At 47.9% G+C, this 16,454-nt stretch overlaps 1 protein-coding gene and 1 long non-coding RNA gene across 2 annotated transcripts in view; both read right to left on the minus strand.

Moving 5' to 3' along the window:
• GPC1 (glypican 1) overlaps nucleotides 1–16,454 on the minus strand; it is a 316,778-nt gene that overhangs the window by 213,933 nt on the left and 86,391 nt on the right. The gene's annotated exons all lie outside the window — the stretch shown is intronic.
• LOC142018537 (uncharacterized) overlaps nucleotides 12,670–16,454 on the minus strand; it is a 34,467-nt gene continuing 30,682 nt past the window's right edge. The window contains exons 2-3 of the long non-coding RNA XR_012646850.1: nucleotides 15,144–15,333; nucleotides 12,670–13,227 (exon numbers count right to left, since the gene is read on the minus strand). This is a non-coding gene — a long non-coding RNA (uncharacterized LOC142018537). The remainder of the gene's footprint in view (nucleotides 13,228–15,143; nucleotides 15,334–16,454) is intronic.

The following is a 16,454-nucleotide window of genomic DNA, read 5'->3' on the forward strand; positions in this document are numbered from 1 at the left end:
CAGTCTGACTCACTGTGTTCATTAGGAACAACAAGCCACTTAAGAGATTTTTCAAGTAAGGGTTTTTCACATACAGAAGCTACATAAATTGCCACATCTGGAACAAGGAAGTTTATTTCAATTAAGACTTACTTGTAACACTGTTAAATGTTTTGCCTGTCATCTACTTTAAAACCCGGAGTGCGTGTTCAGTAAACACCACAAATTTCCTGTGGAGTAGAGGGTGAACCAAGTGAAAAGCCAACAGAAAAGAACCCCCTTTTGAAATGATTGTTAATGCTATGGCAATATAAACAAGGGAATCTTAAAAATTCTACACAAAACAAAACAGCAGTCCTGTAGCACTTTAAAGACTAACAAAATAATTTATTAGGTGATGAGCTTTCATGGGACAGACCTACTTCTTCAGATCTGGAAATTCTGATAAAAGAAAACTGACACAGTGAGAGGCAAAAAAAGAGGGGAAGAGGGGGACGAAAGATGCTCACTGATGGATCTCTCTCAGTGGAGCTGGCCATGGCACCCAAAACCTGAAAACCCACGCCCTTAACTTAGAGACACTTGCAATAATTTTCTTCCTTACCCTTCTGTCCTATGTAGCTGATGTCAGTTTTCATTGCATTTTTTCTATCTTTCTGTTAAATTTTCTTCATTCATTTACTGTTATCATCAGAATTTCTAGATGTGAAGAAGCAGGTTTGCTTTTTTGTTTTGTGAAGATACAGACTAACACGGCTACCTCTCTGTGACTATTCAAAATTTTAGTCTCAGAGAGCTGGCTGTGTTAGTTTATCTCTTCACAAACCAGCAGTCCAGTAGCATCTTAAAGACTAACAAAATGTTTTATGAGGTGATGAGCTTTTGTGGGACAGGCCCACTTCTTCAGCCCTGGAAATATTTAAAATCCCAGGCCAGTTCCTCAAAGGGGGTCTATGGGTGTAGCTCCATGGAATCTAAGATGATTTACAACCACTAAGGAGCTGTCTCTCTAACCCGAGGATCACACAACATCAGCAGCTTCTCCACCACACACAGCTGCTCCATGGGGCATGTCTTGCAGAAGGGAGCACAGCATGTCTGCAGAAAGGCAGAGATAAAGGCACCAGACACAAACAGTGGCTGACTGTGTTTTCGCTGCTGGAAAAAGAACAAATAGTTCACTTAGTATAACTCTGCTGTCAGACACTGAATGACTTCCAGGAACCGAGCCAACTAAGCCCTGGGGAGCTGAGGGAAAGGGAACAAAATGCTGCAGAAACTAGTCCTCAGGGAAACCTCTGCAAACAATCGTCCAGTGAAAAACACCTACACTGGAGCTAAAGATACATAAATAATGAGGGGAAACCCACCCACCCCCCAGCACTGGGCAAAACTTTGGCTCTTGCCAATGCTTGTTAGTCCCTTACACAAACTATTAAGTGCACTCATGTGGAAGAACAAACCGCCTACAACTTGTCCAAGAATATTTTTCCTCAGCATACGTATCTTCTCTCTCTCTCTCTTTTTTTTTTTTAAATAATTCTTTCCAGCAACAAGACTGTACTGCTTTTGTCTTTCCCCAAGAAAATGTTAACATCCTGGAAACGAGGGAGAGACCGTTCAGCTATCTTGTGAGCAAGAGGTGGGCTAAAACAGGCCAGGACCTGACAAAGTTTCTGGGCTCCCCTTAAAATCCCCTATATACTTCCTCACCAGCTGAGAGGCTGGGGTTGCTGGGACAGAATTGTGGACACCACCCTTCACACCTCCTCACATGGACACTCCCCATCCTCCGGATGTTGAGACCTAGTGTAGAGCAGAAAATAACTGTGTCCCCTTCCTTATTCCAGAGGGTCTCCTCTCCCTCAAATGCTGCACTGGGGCCAGCACACATGAGAAGTAGGGACACCACACACCCATCCTGTAGCTTTGCATACGAACCAGCCTGCTAGCTTCAAAATGCTACTTCTTTTTGGTGCTAAACTCTGCAGCAGGCAGTCAGTCCCTTTTACCCACTCTTAAGCTGAGACAAGCAAGTGCCTGGCCATTCTCTTGGCAGTGAAAAAGGCAGACCCATGCTTTGGGGTTCTGCTCACAGCTCAGCGTCCTAGGAGTGCAGGGCTCCATGGTGTCATACAGAGTCCCTCTAAACTTGGAGCCTCCATCCAGCCTTCATCTCCTTCAGGCCACCAGAATTTAGTCAGTCATTCTACCTGTCGTTTTTGGGATACTTCTGTCCCAAGATTTCTTTCCACCCATGTCCGTTTCCCTTCCATCTCTTGGCACCGCATAAGAAGTGTAGTCTAAGGACTTCTTCTGTCGTATGGTCCTTTTAGGATTCTAGAGCTCTCTGCAAACACTGAGCCTATGCAAAACCACAGAAAGGAATAACCGGAAATACTGTATCAAGGCAGTCACCTCTTTGCTCTAAATATAAGATACGTGTAGGTTTCTGAAATCATGGCTGAGCATTGACATAAAACACAGTCTTCAACTGGGGGCTGTATCAAACCCAGGTCCGCTACACTAAATAACCACCCGGCTTTTCTTTTCCTCATCACTAGAAGCTAGGAGCACATTCCCTCAGGCAAAGCAGCTGTTTGACAGACAAGCCCCGCTGGCCAGTGACAACATGACGCTGATGATGTTCAGTCCGGCTCACCTCAACTAGGCTACTAGTGGCCATAGTATGGGCATCAGTCACCAGGGAGACCTGAGAGGGTCCTCAGAAGGGAGGGAGGACACTACCTGTCTCCAGAAAACATCATTAAGTTTTCCAGATAGACTTATTTTCCAACAAAAGGCTCCACTGTGGCTTTTAAAGATGTAATTTATGTGATGAAAGAATGAATGCATTGTAGAGCATGTGCTTCAGAGCAGCTTTTCTGTTCAATACTCATTTGAATCTCGGCTATGCTGTCATGCCCACGTGTATTTCTCTTTGGTGTTGGTGGGTGCGTCCTCCAGAACGAACAATGGGTAGCTAACTAATGCATGCAGCGGTGGGTCATTGGTTACCCCCATTCTGCTCACCCAATCTTGGGGCACTTCAACTGTGCTTTCATCACTTTGCTGTACCCACACTCAGGCTGGGAAAGACTTAGGATTCTGGCTACTTGCTGTCCATGTACACAAGAGGGGTGGAGCCCCTTGGACATGTTTTCCTCCCTTCCTCCCCAAACAGAGGTGTAGCCAGAAGTTGACCCCAAAAGGTTCATATGTGATAGACAGCACATATAAATGCCACGCTGAACCCCAAATGCTACTCAGTGCCCTCTCTATCAGTGAGCGTCTCAAAATTGCCTGGGGAACTCTAGCTACTGCATCAAAAAACGTTCAACCAGCTTGTAACCAGTTGCTATACTGAGAGTCATGGACAGTCTAAAACAAACTTACTCAATGATTGCCCGAGCTCTTTTTTAGAGCTAATCTGCACTCGTATAACAGCTGCCCATAATGACCCAATCTAATTATAAAATATTCTGTGAAAAGCAAAATATTAAAGTCTGGGGAGGGGCAGAAAGGCTACTTTTCATTCTGTGGTCCTATTGTGTGTATAGCTGTGCCTCAGATGGCAACACAAGCACAGCCCATTAAAGTGCCTTTATTGGGAGATACTTCTATCTAATGTGTTTGTGTTGTGGGTTTCTAAGGCTACAGACCAGAACAGGCAGAGGTAACAACTAATTGCAGAGCAAATTCCCAAAGAGACATACAATAGGGCTTAGCTGCTGAATGCATCTTAGTCAGGAGAGATGCTGGAGCTGTTTTAATTGTTCATCAATCAATTACCAGGACTCTCAAATGTCTAATTAAGCAGACAACTGGAATTAAACACAGGGCATCTTTGAAACGCCAGGCCTCTTAATGAAGGCACTTCTTACATTCAAGTGAGTGCTCGATTAAGGTGCGCTCACTTGGAGAGGCGTGCATGAAGACTACTCAGCCACAGGCTTGGAATGCCTCTACAGATGCATATGAAAAAATCCGTTCTTCGTTGTGCAATTTAACCTTCGCATCCAACAGTGAGCGCTTGAGGACTGCAGAAAGCAAAAATGCACGAGCCCCACTTAGCGCACAGAAAGGCGGCACAAATGTTGCAATGCCCTCAACCCTGATGCTAGAGTTGAATATGAAAAAAAGGCAAAGAGACAAGGACCATGGGTGCAGTAAGAGAGATGATGAGGATAACACTGAAAGCCAAGCGAACCAGAGATTCTATTCCCACTAGCTCGGCCCCCAGTAGCAAGTGTCTCCCTCTTCCACAAAGCAGAGCGGGCAAGTCTAATGAGAAGCTATAAATCACTAACACCATAAGTGGGGCAAAAAGCCTCAGCAACTGCTGTTCAGCCATACCAACCCAAACTGGTGAGGGAAGGAAAGGAGGTGGGAGGAGAAGGCTTTGCTTGTCTGGTACTGAATTACCGATCCAAGTGAGTCATTCAGGAATCATAGCCAGGTTGAAAATGAGATGGAGGGAAGAAGGCAACACTGAAATGTATATGACCATGGCAGTCCAGCTCCCAATCATTCATGCCAGGTGATGAAGATAACATTGCCAACTTCACCTTCCCACAAACTGGTGGAAACCCCATGCCATGAACAAAAACACAAGGTTAAAAACAGAAGGGGGAGGACATGCCAAACATATTCAAAGATGTTCCTCTTTGGTACAATGACCACATGATAGAGACCCACAGCACACTATCAATCCTGCTCAAATTCAATGACCACTGTGTACAATAGAATAGGTTCCTTACCTATTCTTACCAGCAGGTTATTTAATAGGATCGCTTCTTCAGCAGCTTCTGACAACTTAAAAATTATAGTGCTTATATGTTTTTCCCTCTTCAGTCTAATCTAATCTACGGTGAAAGGCAGGGCTCTCCCATCTACCCCCACGAAGAGGAAACAAAGAAAATACTTCCTATTGAAAACAGGAAAGGGAAAAACCTAACTCATTCGACTGTAGGGCAAACCTGAGGCTCCTCTTGCTTAAGAAATAGCCATATTTCAAACTCTTTCCTTCTCACAGAATGTCAATCACAAAGCAAGTCAACAAAAGTTAACCATACAATACTCAAAATCCCTAGCTGGTGCTTGGGCCTGCAGGTCTTGCTTAGGACAAATATCCATTTACATCGATTGTCTTTGGCCTTGGAACCTAGAGACAATGAACAACACTATACTAGTGTGATGCCTTTTTCTTTTCTCTTTACTGGTAGCTTTCTTCATTGCCCTGAACAGATATTTTTAAGGCTCCTTTTAATACCCACTGGCAAAGAAAGAAAGCCACTACTACCAACCCCGTATGTTTAAAAATCAGAAGTCAGACCACCATATCTCATGAGATTGGTTTAAAATACACAAATAATAAATACAGGGTTCTTTTACTTCTGTTTGAGTAACTGAGGCATATAATTTCAAGCTTTACTCTTCAACCACAAAGGTTGGCAGCTTTTTTTTTTTAAAAAAAAAAAAAAAAAAAAATCAATAAATACTGAGATCCAGGAGTTAAGAGAGCTTTGAGATTTATTGATGAAAAGTGCATATTATCATGTAATAACAAGATTTCAGGAGCTGGAGATACAGGAAAAAACACCAAGTATTTCAAGTCTTGCAACACTGGAAATATGATCTATGTAGAATTATTTCCCTAAAGCATAATATGAAGGTTGGAAAGGCCTATAATTTTTACTTCATTTGCTTCTTAAAGCCTTTTTCAAAAACTGATTTCTCATTTATATGCTTTTTTATGAAAGTAAACACTTGTGGGAGAGGACGCTCCCTTAAAAATAAAAACAACTTGCTATGACAACTACTCCACCCTCCTATGGAATTCTACAACAAACCAACTCAGTGCAAGGATCAAGCAGAAGGATACGGACACAAAACTTAGTTTCAACAAAATGAAAAACATACAAAAATGAATTCTCAAAAGGATGAAGCCTACTTTTAAAAATGGCCTGCACAGAAGAGAAAAGTGGATCAAGTGCTCTCTCCCACAAAGCAGATTACCATCAGAACTGATGCCTCCTACCATGTTAAAATTCCAACAGGCAATTATCTCTATATATTCACAGCAAACTCTGACACTTCCATTACTGGTGCTGACTGGAGTCATCCTGTTCTTAGGAGGCTAAACAGTAGGCCAAAACAGAAAAGAGCAAGCTGCTGAACTAAAATTCCTATCAGTCATTAACTTAAAAATACTCCTTGGTCAGTTGGTAACTAAGCAATGATTCCCAAACATGTTAACCATGGAAATGCAGAGGACAGGCTCAGGAGACTAACGTGAAATTCATAGTTGGAAAATGGACTCCAGAATAATAATTCAATGCTAAATTATTTAGCAGATCTTCTGATCAATTACAGGAGACACACCGTGTATAACTATACCCAGCCCAGTGCCATAACAAAAGCTACGTTTTCAAGAGGTGAATTAAGCAATTGCCAGTAACCACATGCAGAATGGCTGCAAACCCACTTGGGTAGTTCTGAGCATTAGAACTCCCAAGACAGCATTTTACAAAAAGAAACTGATGATGCTGATGGTCCACCATGGAAGGCTGCTAGGAAAACAGTCTCCTTTTAATCCTTCCTTTAAACCTCTCCACCTAGCACATTGATTAGCTTCCTACTGTCATTGTAATGACTACCATACAATATGCTGTCTGTCAGCGATTCAAACGAAGCACCAGTGCCAAAACTCAAGTGCATTTTCCTGGCTGACAACCAGATTCTTTATTTAAATGGTATTTCTGGGAGTCTTTGCTTGCTGATCTGCAGCCAATCTTAATTCCTCTGGGGAGGCAAAAGAAATTGCCTTCTGACCTTCCACCCTACATTCTCTCTTTCAAAAACAACCGCCCTCCCCCCGCCACCCGCCTCCACTTTTTCCTTTTCTCTTTTCAAATTATGGGCCAGGTCCTCTTCTGCTGGGTGTCAATGGCAAAGTGAGATCAGACCCTGTACCTGAATTTTAATTTTTAAAACTGATGCAATAAACAAAAAATTAATATCCCATGTACAGTGAAGTACCTTTACTAGTGATAATAGCCCACTAGAGGGAAGAGGCTCTTGATTTTGCAATCACAATCTGCCCAGGACTGAACCTTCTTACAGGATCAGGGAACAGGGTTTTCTAAGATGTCTTTTAGTAAAGTGTTCATTTCATACATTTTCAGAATCTGAAGGAAAGGACAGTTTATCATCTCTTGGCTTCATAACACGGATGAGTGCAGAAATTGATAAGATCCTTAATAGCACTGATAGGGCTTCTATACAGAGGCGCAGATCACTCAGATGCAATGTCTAGACGGCAGGCTTCTGTCGACAAAACTTCTGACAACAGTTTTGTCGACAAAGTGCGCATCCAGACTGCAGATTTCTCAGAAGAGATCTGCCAGTCAGGAGCATTCTGTCGACATCCTTGTAACACCTTGTTCCACGAGGAAGAAGAGATGTTTCGGCAGAGGTTTTTTTCCCCCCAGTATGTGGCCCTGTGTGGATGGCCCAAGTGTCAGAAAAGCCTCTCCTGACGGAACAGTCAGCAAAAGATACGCAATGCATTGTGGAATTTGCATTATCTTTTGCCGATAGTTCTCACCAATCCAGACACACACACAGAGAATGGCTAGCTTAGACAAGGGGTAAAGGACAATGAACATTTCATCTCTTTATCACTCTTGTTTGGCTCTGGTCCAGGTGGTTATCAATATCTAACGGATGTTTGTGAAAGTAGTTGGTACCCTAGTAATTCTTCTGGGAAACACAGTATGTTGTTGAAACAACACAAGGAATTTGCATTTCCATTCATTCACATACTTGTCCTGTGGCTACTAAAAGAATTCCACAGTTGGGAATCACTGGTATCCAAAGCAGACTGGAAGCCTTTATGGTGGTAGATCTAATTGGTCGGGTAATCTAGTGACCAGGGCACTGAAACTGGGAGTTAAAAAATAGGTTCTCTTCCCAGCTTAATCAACAACTTTTATGAACCTGGACCCTTCTTTGCATCTCTCCCCTTTACTACCCTTTGCCCATCTTCTCCATTAGACTGTCAACTATTCAGAATAGGGACAATATCTGACTGTGGGTTTATATGAAGATTAACATTCTGAGGCCCTGATCTCGGTCAAGGGCTCCAAGTACTACTGAAATATAAATTAAAAAACAAACAAACACCACATCAGGGAGTGGGGAGATGCAATGCCTTCTCTCTAGTTATATTTTGGGTAGTCTCAAAATCAGTGTTTTCCCTGGTAGGTAAAATCTTGAGGGGAGACACTGGTCTACCAGTCTTCCAGAGAGTCAACACTTCCCTCTAAGTATGGAACACTTCAGCATCTCAAAAATTTGTTAGATTTACATTCTTTCTAGGAGTCATCTTCTCATGGTGGTATTCTCAAGAAAGTTGTGACAAGCAAAGGAACTCTGAAAATACCTTCAGTTCCTTCAGGTTGGTTGCCGATTTGGTATGGTACAAGGGACATGATTGTCCACTCACTTAAACTAAGCTTCATATTTTTGTAACTTCAGCACATTCAAAGGAACCACTTCTGGTGTTAGTGGCATACATCAGAGCACACTGAGGTCCACCCACTGTACTTCGCTTGTTAATAAATGGAGCTGTTAAAAAAAAAAAAAAAAAAGAAAAAGAAAAATGGAAATTTAAAAGTTTTGAATGTCAACAAATGTTAAGTACAGTAATTCTATTGCACAAACACCTCTTCTCAATGGGCAAAAAAGCTTGATTCTTCCTGCTTTGTCCTTGATGTAGCTGTTTACACTTGTGCAAAGGGAATCTGCAATAAATAAAAATATAGGACCAATACATCTTTAGCTACCTATCTAAATCAGTGTGGTTGCTAGATTTTTCCAAGATGTCTGGCTTGCTATAGAACAGAAGCAAGAGTGGTTGGCTCACGGAAGCACCCAAAAGAATTAGCAGGCATTATCCTTTGTCCCTTTGGCTGAAGGAATATGCCCTTGTGTTACTTCCCTCCCATCATTTACAGAACCTAGCTCAGACCCTCACAAATCTCCAGACAGTGGCCACGACCCCTTTTTCAGTTTGTATCTGGATGACAGGGTGTAGTCACTTCTCTAAAAACCTACACAGGCATCCACACATAGGCCAACTTCAAGCTTCTTCTTACACAATGCTATATTAGAGAGCACTCCAACTTCAGCTACTGCCAAAGACAACTGCCTGCCTAGATATGACATAGGTGAACATCTTTAGCAGAAATGTTCCTTAGATCACAGTGGTTTCCTGCAGCACTTCAAGATGTTGGCATTGATCCAAAAAGCATTATGTCGTCTCCCTCCTGAAAATCCACCTCTCTCTTCATCTACTCACTTCAGGCGAGTGTCCCTTGAGCAACACAATGGGTGAGAAGAGAAGGAGCACAGTGGGGCAGTCTCAGCACACAGAGAAATGCATCCTTCCCAATTTAAAAACGTAACTTTTCCCAGAAACAGATATTTTGTTTTGCTGACAGGAAACAACATGTCAATTAGGAGAAAACAAATCAAGAGAGCTCTCTGAACAGAAGATCAGAAGACTGGGTGCTTTATATTTTTCAAGCATAGACATTACTGCTTGTTTCTGTAGCTGTTACTGCTACAATAAAAAGTCTTCCTTGACAAAGCTACAGATGCAGACATTAAGTGTAGCAAACAAAAAACTGCGATACCAGCTATGTTCTTCCTTGCAGTGTATTTTTACCCCTCCACTTTTCAGGGAACTGACAAAGTAATAGCAGCACAGCCAGACAATTTCACAGCTTCTAAACGACTGCATCCAAGAACAGCCTCACGGGAAAAGCACTACATGTTGCTCTTTGTATACACCACAGTCCATAGGCTCACTGGGATTTCAGAGAAGCTGAATCCCATTCTTAAGACTAAATGTGTGATAAACATGTCTGGAGGAAAGAAGACTCACTCTAAAAGTCCAGAGGTTATGTCCAGTGGTAAGTATGAGAGGTCCGCATGCGCTTTTTGTCTGCGTCTGTACCTATGCATGCACTGGGCAGAGTCCTGCATTATTCACAATGGGGCTCCCATAACCCCACATGAAGGGGAGGGTCCACTTAATGGGGCCCAGAAGACGAGGCCCAGGCTACAAATTGTGATGTGTGGGGAAGGAGCCCATGTTATAAATTTATACAGGGCCCAAAATAATTACGCTTGGGCCCTGAGTCATGGCAGGGTTGCCAACCGTCAAAGACAGCCTGTGAGTCTCCAGGACTTAGGATTAATCTTTAATTAAAGGCCAGTTCTCGTGATGAAACTTCCAGGAATACAGCCAACTAAAATTGGCAACCCTCACGCACAGCCCCAAAACTCCCAGCAAACAAGAATGTGAAGAACAAAAGATGAGATCCCCAGTGACTTAAGCCTTGTCTATACTAGAATAGTAGTGTCAGCAACCCTGCTCGTACAAGGCACTCATAGCATCTAAGGAATGCTTTTGCTAGTATAACTAGTACTAGCTACTCAAAGACAATTAGATCTGCGGGCACAGACACACTTCTGTCACTTATAACTGTGTCTATACTAGGGCTTGTGAGGAAGTGAGAGAGAGCTGTACCATATTGTGGTTTCTCTCAGAGGCTACGTCTACACTAGCACACTACATCAAAGTAGCCTATTTCGACATAAGAGCATCGAAATACGCTACTTCGACGCGTATCGTCTACACATCCTCCAGGGCTGGTGCCGTCGATGTTGAACGTCCAAGTAGCGATGGGGAACGTTGAAAGGAGACACCCCGGAAGGAAGCGCAGAGCATCCACACACACAAGCACTCCCCGTCGAAATAAGGGGCCAGGAAAGGCCGCGGACCAGGTCACAGGCTGGACTAGCCCTTCCAGGTCAACAGCAAGCTGCTCCTTTAAAGGGCCCCTCCCAGACACACCTGGCCTGCACAGCACGAGGTCTGCAGGGTACTCTCCACACTCTCGCAGACCAAGTCACAGCAGATATAGACCCCCAGCAGCAGCAGCAGCAGGAGGAGGAAGAGGCGGCCCTCCAGGTAGTCATCCAGGGGGCAAGCGCCCTTCTAGGTGCTGCCTGGGAGGCTGTCCAGCAGCTCCTGCCAGAGGAGCCCTCCCCGGGGGCAGACGGGGATGCCCCTGACCACCAGGCTCCCCTCTTCCTCCCCCGCCAGCTGCTCCCCCGCCTCTGGAGCTACCCCACCAGCCCCAAGTGGTGGGAGCAGCTGGTCATGCAGGAGTGGGATGACAACATGTGGCTGCGGAACTTCCGCATGCGCCGGCAGACCTTCCTGGAGCTCTGCCAGTGGCTCACCCCCGCACTGAGGCACCAGGACACACGGATGCAGCACGCCCTCCCCATCGAGAGGAGAGTCGCAATAGCCACCTGGAAGCTGGCCACTCCAGACAGCTACCGCTCCGTGGGACACCAGTTTGGAGTGGGAAAGGCCACAGTCGGGGCCGTCGTCATGGAGGTAAGGAGGCCCAGGCATGCACCCATCGGGGGGAGGGAGGGGCCAGGTATGGGGCTGGGGAGGGAGAGGTGCCGGAGAGTGAGGGGCTGGGTGGGGGGGTACCCGGGAAGGTGCCCGGGGAGGGGCCTGTGGGGAGGACCCTGGGGCACCCTGCACAGCCTCATGGGAGCCTGTGTTCCCGCCCCACAGGTGGCCCGTGCGCTCAATGCCATACTGCTCCAGAGGGTCGTCCGACTCGGGGACCTGGACACAGCCATTGCCGGATTTGCCGCCATGGGGTTCCTGAACTGCCTTGGGGCCCTGGACAGGACCCACATCCCCATCCGTGCCCCGGACCACAGTGGAGAAAGATACATAAACCGCAGGGGCTACCACTCTGTGGTCCTGCAGGCCATGGTGGACAGTCGGGCCACTTCCAGGACGTGTACCTGGGCTGGCCCGGCTGCACACAAGATGCCCGTGTTTTTAGGAACTCGGGCCTGTGCCGCTGGCTGAGGCAAGGACCTATATCCCCCAGAGGGAGATCCCTCTGGGGGACACCACCGTGCCCCTCTGCCTCGTGGCGGACGAGGCCTACCCCCTCCAGCCCTGGCTCATGCGCCCGTACACTGGCCACCTTAACGCCAGCCAGGAGTGGCTCAACACCCTCCTGAACCACACCCGCCAGATGGTGGAGAGGACCTTCGGCCGTCTGAAGGGCCACTGGCGGTGCCTCCTTGCCCGACTGGATGTCAGCCTCCAGAACATCCCCCAGATTGTGGGCGCGTGCTGCACATTCCACAACATTGTCGAGAGCAAGGGGGAGGCTTTCGTCCAGGGGTGGGCAGTCGATGCTGGCACGGGCTTCCCCCAGCCAGCTGCCGCACCCTGCCGCCAGGCCCACTGTGAGGGGGTATGGGTCAGTGAGGCTCTGTGGGCCCACTTCGATCAGGGAGACCTCTGAGCACCTCCCTGGCCTTCCCCGAAGGACCCCCCCGCCACAGCCCGCACACCACCCCCAACACCCACACGCCACCCTCCCCCAACAAGCACACGCCTCCAGTTATTTGGAAAATAAAACCTTTTTTTTTTTTTTTTGAAAACTGCTAGCTTTGTTTTGTGCACAACAGCAACTGCAACCAATGTACAAAGGGGACAACTATATACATGGGGGACGACTATATACATGGGGGCCAGGTGGACGGCTTGACCGTTTGCCCATCAGTCCGGGGTGGGGATAGAGGGGTGCGAACCCCGGCGGGTACGGCTCATGACCCCCCACCCGTGTCCACGGTCCCCAGCATGGCTGGCTGGGGGCTGGGAAGACTGGCAAGTATGGCTGGGATGCCTCCACTGGCCGGTCTTCAGCCCCAGTGGGCTCTGGTCCTGGGGAGCTTGCAGGTGGCGAGGTGGGTGGGGCAGCAGGCAGCGAGGTGGGCGGAGTAACGGGTGGAGCGACGGGGAGGGCGGCCTGGAGGGCAGTGGGGGGAGGGAGCCAGGCAACGGACTCCCGGATTGACCCAGCTACATCCCGGAAGACCCCCATGAAGTCCTCCCACGCTGCCCACCACCGGGTGGACTCCTCCCTGTCAAAGCAGAGTCTCTCCTCCGCCACCTGCGTCTGCAGCTGTGGAGCTGGGGGTCCACAGGGGCCATCCCCAGGGTCCGGTGGTGGCAGGACCGTCCCGCTGGCCTTGTGGGTATCTCCGGGAGCTAGCACTGGCTGACCTCCGGCGGGTTGTTTGGGACGACGGAGGGTGCCTGGCTGCCAGGGGCGTTGGATGGTGCAGCTGCAGAGAGGGAGGGGAAGGCTGTTAGTACTGTGCCCTGGTCCGTGGCCCATTCCCCCCACCCCCGCTTGGATGCTGGGTCTCCGTCCCCATCGGTGGGTGTGATGTCCCTGTGGGCTGTCCCCATAGCATTGTCCCCCCGCCCCGGGGTTAAGGCACAGTGCTGTCCATGGGTGCGGGTGCTGACGGGTGCTGATGGCCGTGCCACCGCCCTGGGACCGTGCTGTGGCTGGGCGGTTGCAGGCTGGGGGTCCGCTGGGGGTGGGTGAGGCTCCCAATCGTGTCTGGTGCCCCCGTCCCACGGCCCGCGGGTGTGCGCCCTGTGGGGTACGTACCTGACCGTCCATTGCCACGGTCGGGGGAAGCCCGGTGGGCAGATGCCCAGCTGGTGCTCCAGGAGGGGAGGTCGATGAGGAGCCCGGCCCCTCCCCCCGCCCTCGCTGTTGGACCCCTCCTCCACTGTCCTGAGTGGCGGCTCCTCGAGTGGGCCCCAGGGTGCAGGGCTGGCCTCTGGGCTGGAATCCAGCTCCAAGGCTTGCTGGGGCTCATTGGCCACGGTGTCAAGGGTGGCCAGGGGGAGGAGGTGTCCCAGGGGCCCAGGATGGCCCTGAGCTCCCTGCAATAGGGTCAAGCGGCAGGGGCGGCCCCAGACCGGCTGGCCGAGTCCCAGGCCTGGGCGTACCCCTGCCGCAACTCCTTCACCTTACTCCGGACGTGATCTGGAGTGCAGGTAGGGTGACCCCAGGCAGCCACGCCCTCAGCCAGTCGGGCAAACGTGTCTGAGTGCCACCACTTGCTCCCCATCATGTGGAGCACCTCCTCTTCATCCCAGAGCCCCACCAGGTCTCGGAGCTCAGCCTCCGACCAGGAGGGGCTCCACCTCTTTTTGGCCCCCCACTTGGCTGCCGGGGGTGCCTGGATCCCCTCAGGAGGGGAGCTCTAGGGGTGCTCGGGGGGGCTGGCTCAATGCCATGGGTGGTGGGTGGATGGGTCGGGGCCTGTAGAGGGTGTGCAGGGCTAGCATGTGCGTGTGCTGCTGCCTGCACGCTCTCAGCTTCCTGCCACAGGAAATCTAGGTCTGTGGTGCTTTAAAGGCTGCTCTGTGCTGGGACCATAAAGCCCCACAGGGACTGGACAGAGCATCTCAACCCCTCAGCTGATGGCCTCCATGGAGGACCCCGCTATTTCGAAGTAGCGGGACGTGGATCATCTACACACACAACGTTCAACGTTGAAGTAGGGCACTATTCCCATGTTTCGATGGGAATAGCGATTTCAACGTCTTGCCACCTAATGTTGATTTCAACGTCGAAATAGCCCACGGCGTGTGTAGACGCAACGGGTGCTATTTCGACGTTGTGCCAGCTACTTCGAAGTAGCCGGCTAGTGTAGATGCACCCAGAGTGTCTCATATAGTCAGGGGAAATGTGCTGACCTCAAACAGTAAAAAAAAAAAAAAAATTAAAAGTAACTTTTCTTCCTTTCTATTTGCCTCCTTCTCCCTTAAACATTAAACAGGAAACTTAAAACATGCCAGGCCAGATGCTGCTCACACCTGGAAGTAGTGCAACAGGAACTTGAAACTGATGGGGTGCTGGAGGGATGAGAAGGGTTGGAGGGGGAGAGTGATGCACTCTGGTGAGCCTGGCTAGCCTAATGGTTCTAGAAGGTCTGTACAAGGCAACACAAATCAGATGTGCCCTGAAGCATGTTTAGCTTCTGCTGAGGGCTAGAGCCCTGCATGGATACAGAATTGGTACCCACAGCTGCAAACATGAGCCCCAGATAACTGCATCCACCTCTGTAGCTGCTGCTACCCCTGGATATAAAGTGGACATCCACATATTTGCATGGTTCTACCACTGATTTACAGGGTTCTACCATGAACACACTGCCACCTTTTGCCTTCTTCTTACCAACTGCATCCCTCTTCTATGCATAGGTGAGGCTCCCTCCCTGTTAAGACAAAACTGCACACTCTCCTTTTCCACACCATGTGTATCCATGGAACACAATTAAGGTCACATTTTGCCTTCAGTCACACCCAAATAACACCACAGACTTCAGGGATCTCAGATGCTTTGTCTTCTCCCCACTGCGGACAAGCTGCACAAGAGAAGCAAAAGGCAGAATGTCTATTATTTTAACGTAAAGGTGTGTGCCTGCATTTCTCTCTCTCTCTCTCTCTCTCTCTCTCTCTCTCTCTCTCTCACACACACACACACACACTCATCACAGTGGGATACCATGATACCTATAGAGAAACTATTGCATATTTGCATATGCAGATAAATCCAGGTTTCTCTAAATACCAATATCCAAATCTCAGTGTTAGCCAAAGTTTGTATCAGATCCCCCCTCTGCAAAAATCTTGCCACAATGAACATTTGATTTTCTGGATTCCAGGCTTCAAAGACTTTTGGCTCATATCCAGAAACTTCCAAAGCACCCAGTTTTTGTGCACCTGTCAAAATCTTGTTTGGAGATGACTGCAGAATGCCAGAAGTTATTTCCCAGCTCATTGTATCTCTGCATCACATATCTACAAATGATCTTTAATTCATTACCAAAATGAAGTCAAGTCCCATAACTTAAGAGAAATATTGAGCCCATTTAACCTGCAATGACTTTACAAAAGGTCAATTAATTACCGCTCCTATTTGGGCTTACAATTAAACTTCACATGTGTGTTCTAAGCCTTGTCAAAAAATCCATTTGGAGAAAAAAGTCTCACTTTGATTTCCAAGCTTCATTAGACCCAGCTTCACTAAGAAGGGGTTTAAATGAAAATTGGATGCGATATGCCCAGTTTTCTTTCACTTTAGCAAGGCTGACATTTTACACAATATATAACATGTTATGGATTTAGTTCCACTGCCCTAGAAATTGGTCTGGTTCTGTACATCCTCAGCACAGAGAATGTCCATTGACTTCAGTGAGAGTGCTACACACGGAAGCCACGCAGGAATTGGGTCACAGTGACAGAACTGGCTCTCCAGGCCAGTCACTGTATGAAGCGCTAGGTGGGATATGCCTGTGTGGAACAAGAGGACACAAGATGCAGGACTTGGATTAGCTTTTGCGACTTGAAAACCTTCTCAGTAGGAGAAAGTCAATACACAACATTTGTAACTGAGGAATGCGACCCCACCAAAAGACCAGTACAATGAATTTAGCTTCAGTGGGCTTTCTTTTGCAATTAATTGCTGCACAAACATTAACACCAG

This window comes from Carettochelys insculpta, chromosome 10, assembly GCF_033958435.1.
Source record: "Carettochelys insculpta isolate YL-2023 chromosome 10, ASM3395843v1, whole genome shotgun sequence".
In the NCBI taxonomy this organism is placed as follows: Eukaryota; Metazoa; Chordata; order Testudines; family Carettochelyidae; genus Carettochelys; species Carettochelys insculpta.